This window comes from Pseudophryne corroboree, chromosome 9 (genome assembly GCF_028390025.1).
Source record: "Pseudophryne corroboree isolate aPseCor3 chromosome 9, aPseCor3.hap2, whole genome shotgun sequence".
Lineage (NCBI taxonomy): Eukaryota > Metazoa > Chordata > Amphibia > Anura > Myobatrachidae > Pseudophryne > Pseudophryne corroboree.
Genome location: NC_086452.1, coordinates 197,913,832 through 197,919,831, shown reverse-complemented (window position 1 = coordinate 197,919,831; position 6,000 = coordinate 197,913,832). Strand labels below are relative to the sequence as shown.

General features: G+C 49.9%; 1 long non-coding RNA gene across 1 annotated transcript in view; it reads left to right on the top strand.

The window, feature by feature from the left end:
* Positions 1-3,079: 3,079 nt before the first annotated feature.
* Positions 3,080-6,000, top strand: part of LOC134957858 (uncharacterized) — a 110,980-nt gene continuing 108,059 nt past the window's right edge. Inside the window, exon 1 of the long non-coding RNA XR_010186767.1 lies at positions 3,080-3,671. This is a non-coding gene — a long non-coding RNA (uncharacterized LOC134957858). The remainder of the gene's footprint in view (positions 3,672-6,000) is intronic.

Below are 6,000 nucleotides of genomic sequence, written 5' to 3'. Positions count from 1 at the left end.
GCAGTCACACAGGGAAGGAACTTCCAAGGCTATGGAAAAGTCAGGAGACTTCCCTACACATAAATATTCTGGAACTGAGGGCCATTTACAATGCCCTAAGTCAGGCTAGACCCCTGCTTCACCACCGGCCGGTGCTGATCCAGTCAGACAACATCACGGCGGTCGCTCATGTAAACCGACAGGGCGGCACAAGAAGCAGGATGGCGATGGCAGAAGCCACAAGGATTCTCCGATGGGCGGAAAATCATGTGTTAGCACTGTCAGCAGTGTTCATTCCCGGAGTGGACAACTGAGAAGCAGACTTTTTCAGAAGACACGACCTCCACCCGGGAGAGTGGGACTTCATCCAGAAGTCTTCCAAATGATTGTACACCGTTGGGAAAGGCCACAGGTGGACATGATGGCGTCCCGCCTCAACTAAAAGTTACAAAGATATTGCGCCAGGTCAAGGACCCTCAGGCGATAGCTGTGGACGCTCTGGTAACACCGTGGGTGTACCAGTCGGTGTATGTGTTCCCTTCTCTGCCTCTCTTACCCAGGGTGGTGAGAATAATAAGAAGGAGAGGAGTAAGAACTATACTCATTGTTCCGGGTTGGCCAAGAAGAGCTTGGTAACCAGAACTCCAAGAAATGATCTCAGAGGACCCATGGCCTCTGCCGCTCAGACAGGACCTGCTGCAGCAGGGGGCCTGTCTGTTCCAAGACGTACCGCGGCTGCGTTGGCGGCATGGCGGTTGAACGCCGGATCCTGAAGGAAAAGGGAATTCCGGAGGAAGTTATCCCTACGCTATTTAAAGCTAGGAAAGAAGTGAACGCAAACCATTATCACTGCATATGGCGGAAATATGTTGCGTACTGTGAGGCCAGGAAGGCCCCAAAGGAGAAATTTCAGCTAGGTCGATTTCTGCACTTCCTGCAGTCAGAGGTGACTATGGGCCTAAAATTGGGTTCCATAAAGGTCCAGATTTCGGCTCTATCGATTTTCTTCCAAAATTGGACTGGCTTCACTGCCTGAAGTTCAGACTTTTGTTAAGGGAGTGCTGCATAGTCAGCCCCCGTTTGTGCCTCCAGTGGCACCGTGGGATCTCAACGTGGGTTGGATTTCCTGAAGTCGCATTGGGTTGAGCCACTTAAATCCGTGGAGCTATAATACCTCACGTGGAAAGTGGTCATTCTGTGGGCCTTGGCGTCGGCCAGGCGTGTATCAGAATTGGCGGCTTTGTCATACAAAAGCCATTATCTGTATTTTATATGGATAAGGCGGAATTGAGGACTCATTCCCAATTCCTTCCTACGGTGGTATCAGTTTGTCATGTGAACCAACCTATTGTGGTGCCTGCGGCTACTTGGGACTTGGAGGATTCCAAGTTGCTGGATGTAGTCAGGGCCCTGAAAAGTATGTTTCCAGGACAGCTGGAGTCAGGAAAACTGACTCGCTATTTCTCCTGTATGCACCCAACAAGCTGGGTGCTCCTGCTTCTAGGCAGACGATTGCTCGCTGGATCTGTAGCACGATTCAACTTGCACATTCTGCGGCTGGACGGCCGCACCCTAAATCTGTAAAAACCCATTCCACGAGGAAAGTGGGCTCTTCTTGGGCGGCTGCCCGAGGGGTCTCGGCTTTACAACTTTGCCGAGCTGTTACTTGGTCGGGTTAAAACATTTTTGTAAGAGTCTACAAGTTTGATACCCTGGCTGAGGAGGACCTAGAGTTTGCTCATTCGGTGCTGCAGAGTCATCCGCACTCTCCCGCCCGTTTGGGAGCTTTGGTATAATCCCCATGGTCCTTACGGAGTCCCAGCATCCACTTAGGACGTCAGAGAAAATAAGATTTTACTCACCGGTAAATCTATTTCTCGTAGTCCGTAGTGGATGCTTAGCGCCCATCCCAAGTGCGGATTGTCTGCAATACTTGTTTATAGTTATTGCCTAACTAAAGGGTTATTGTTGAGCCATCTGTTGAGAGGCTCAGTTATATTTCATACTGTTAACTGGGTATAGTATCACGAGTTATACGGTGTGATTGGTGTGGCTGGTATGAGTCTTACCCGGGATTCAAAATCCTTCCTTATTGTGTCAGCTCTTCCGGGCACAGTATCCTAACTGAGGTCTGGAGGAGGGTCTTAGTGGGAGGAGCCAGTGCACACCAGGTAGTCCTAAAGCTTTCTTTAGTTGTGCCCAGTCTCCTGCGGAGCCGCTAATCCCCATGGTCCTTACGGAGTCCCAGCATCCACTACGGACTACGAGAAATAGATTTACCGGTGAGTAAAATCTTATTTTCAATATGTAAATCAAATCAACCTTTGCCTTCAAAACAGCATCAATTCTTCTAGGTACCCTTGCACACAGTTTTTGAAGGATCTTGGCAGTGAGGTTGTTACAAACATCTTGGAGAACGTATCACAGATCTTCTGTGGATATAGACCTGCTCAAATCCTTCTGTATCTTCATGTAATCCCAGACAGACTTGATGATTTTAAGATCAGGGCTCTGTGGGGGCCATATCATCACTTCCAGGACTCCTTGTTCTTCTTTACGCAGAAGATAGTTCTTAATGACATTGGCTGCATGTTTGTGTAACCCTAATTAAGGGTTACAGAGCTATATGTGAGGTAAAAGTTGTCGTGATTGAGATCATGGCACTGTACTGAGAGAGACAGATGTGGAGTATATATTTGTAGGTGGTTAATTTAATGTATTTGTACCTCAGAGGATTATAAATGTCTGTCTATCTATCTATCTATCTATCTATCTATCTATCTATCTATCTATCTATCTATCCATCTTTATTAAACATGTCATTAATACTTTATTTACACTTAACTGATATGTACCATTAAAATGTTTGATATACACACTGGTGGCCAGTGACTGGGGGAACATTCTGGCAACTCCTCTCACTCCTAGCTGTCAATCACCTAGTGGAGTGATTGTCAGTGGGAGGGGCTTGAGATGGGGTGATTGCCAGTGGGAGGGGCCTAGCCCCAGGCCTATCACTCAGAGTGAGATGGGGTGATTGCCAGTGGGTGGGGCTTTACCTCACTGCAGGGTATAAAAGAGCTGTCAGTTACAGCTGCCAGCCAGACTGGTGTTCCCCCAGGGAAGTGCTTACCTCCAGCACCGCAGACTTACAAGGACTGAGCTGTAACTCACTGTGGCGGCAAGAGCTGGAGAGTTAACACCAACCCAGGGCAGGAGAAGGAGTCCATAGTGTGCAGCCATGGAGGCCGCTCTCTCTCCTGCGCTGCTGGAAAGAGCTGTGTTGTGAACATTGAGCGGACTGCAGGTGAGGGGAAGTGGCTGCTACTGCAGGCACACAGAGGACTGGACATTCTCTCCGCGGCTACTACAATAAGGAGCGCCAAGGCAGAGAAGCTGGCAGAGGACAAGGGAGCGGCCACCTCTGAAGTCCTGCCTTCAGAGCCGACTCCTCTCAGTACAGTACTGTATCCTTTTACCATAGCGCTGGGCACTCAGCTAGTTTACTGGCATCAGCTCACACTGTACTGAGGGGATATGTGGAGAAGGCCGGGTAGTTGTCAGTTCTCTCCAGCAGCAGCACACAGCAGAGAGAGGTGAATTCACTGACCACCAATGATAGTGAAGGTGGGAGTGGCATAAGCCGAACTAAAAGGGTGATTGTCCGGAGTCCATCACTAAAAACATCTGAGGTTGGTAATTAACACTTGCATGGCAACCATACAAAGAGACACCTCAGGGCACACTTAACTGTAAGTAAGACATAGACAGTTGCAGCGCTTTATAGTTAGATTATAACTATTAGAATCCCTGTCTATATCTACACCAAGAAAGGAGTGGTTAATATCACTATACTTTACATAAATCTCTGAAATGGTTAAGAGAGGTATCCATAGCTTACCATAACGGTGCTCATTGGAAGCTGCAATAATTGCTAACAAGGATAAAGGACCTAGAGTCAAAGGAGACATTAATAAGTATATTAAATAATCACTCTATTCTGCAGAATAGTATTACCTATACCACAAGTCAGTAGCATGCGGTGAGATCAGTGGTTGGTGAGGCATGCCCATTACAGCCACCGCCAGTTCCCGCTACTGTACTGCCACCCTAGCCAGCTGCCAATGCCTGCTAAAGTGTCCGCCAGCTACCTCCGCCACCACTAATTCCCAGTCTGATGCCAATGCCCGTGTAGAGTGGGGAGCAGCGGCAGCCAGGGTCTGGGCAGCAGAGGTGTCCAGGTTTAAGGAGAGCTGCAGAGAGTCTGCCTGGAGGCATGGAAGCAGAATTAGAGCTGCAGGCTGGTTGATCGAGACAGTGGCAGTAATTGCCCCCTCCCCTTATACCCCGTCACACACGCAGTAATAACTTCCCTCTCCTCCTCCTATACCCAGCACACATGCAATAACCCACCCCATACCCTGGCACACACGCAGTGATCAACCCCCCCTCCCCTTATACCCTGGCACACATACAGTAACCCGCCAATACCCTGACACACTCACAGTAATCACCACCACCCCACCCCCTTCCCTTATACTCCAGCACACACGCAGTAAAACCCCCACTCCCTCATACCCTGGTACACTCGCAGTAATCACCCCCCACCCCCTAGCACACACACAGTAATCAACCCCCCTCCCCTTATTCCCTAGCACACATGCAGTAACCCCCCCCAATACCCTGACACACTCACAGTAATCGCCACCACCCCACCCCCTCCCCTTATACTCCAGCACACACGCAGTAGCACCCCCCCATACCCCGGGACACAAGCAGCAATAAACCCCCCTCCCCTTATACCCTGGCAGACATGCAGTAATCAACCCCCCAACCCTTATACCCTGGCACACTTGCAGTAATCATCACCACCCCACCCCCACTCCCCATAGCCTGGCACGCACCCAGTAATCAACCCCCCCTCCCCTTATACCCTGGCACACATGCAGTAACCCCCCACCACCTATACCCTGGCATACTCACAGTAATTACCACCCTCCCTCCCCCCTCCCCTTATACTCCAGCACACATACGGTAATTGCCTCCTCCTCTTATACACTAGCACTGTGCGCACATCTTGCTGGCAGAGCCCATATGTCAGTCATGAAATACTGTACAGGGATCAGGGCAGCCCTTTGTCAGTACACAGCAGCGCTCAGCACAAACACCAGGATACGCTCTCTGCGCTGCTGACTACACTAGAGCGGCGGGGACCCTGACCTGGAGAGGCGGCGCACTTGATTCATGAGCCTGAGGACGCTGGAGAGAAGACACTGACAGTGCCGAGGCAGCTGGGAAACCAAGTGACTGCGGAAGTGTGATGCCTTATCTGAACGAATAGTAGGGCCAGCCGTGGGTGCAGCAGCCGAGGTGTAGTGCACGGGAAGAAGTGCAGGGCAGGACCTCTCTCGGGGTGGGCAATAAGGAAGGAGTCAGTCCCAGTGAAGGTGGACCCCAGGAATAGCTCCCAATCTAGTGCCCAATCATATCTGCCTCAGTGGCAGGGGCGTGCTTCATAAGGGATGAAAGCACGCCCCTGTCACTGAGGCACTTATACTAGTACCTCTTATACTGTTTTTTAATGGGCTTTTTACTGCCCATTGCTTGGCCCCGCCCCCCACATCGTGTCCTTTATTATTGGCCGCGGTGCCTCAGAAACTAATTGAAACTTTTTTTACAATGTAAAAATGATTACAATAATATAAAGCATATACTTATGACACACTTCTTGTCCTGTCTGCATCTATGTTCTTTCCTAGTGTGTTAACCCTTCCCTGGAGTTCCCATACTCAGCCTGCCAAAGGTTCCAACTGTGCTGTGCCTGCATGCCATCTGCACTGTGTATACCATCCACCACAAAGGGCCTGCATTCCATCTCACTGCACTTCTAATTGCACTGAGATCGTAGCCCATTCCCAACCCTCAGATATCCTACCCCATTCCCGACCCTCAATCATTTGTGCTCTCATTTTCCTGTACACTCCCAGTAAACTCCATCTTACATACCTGCAGTCTTCAGTT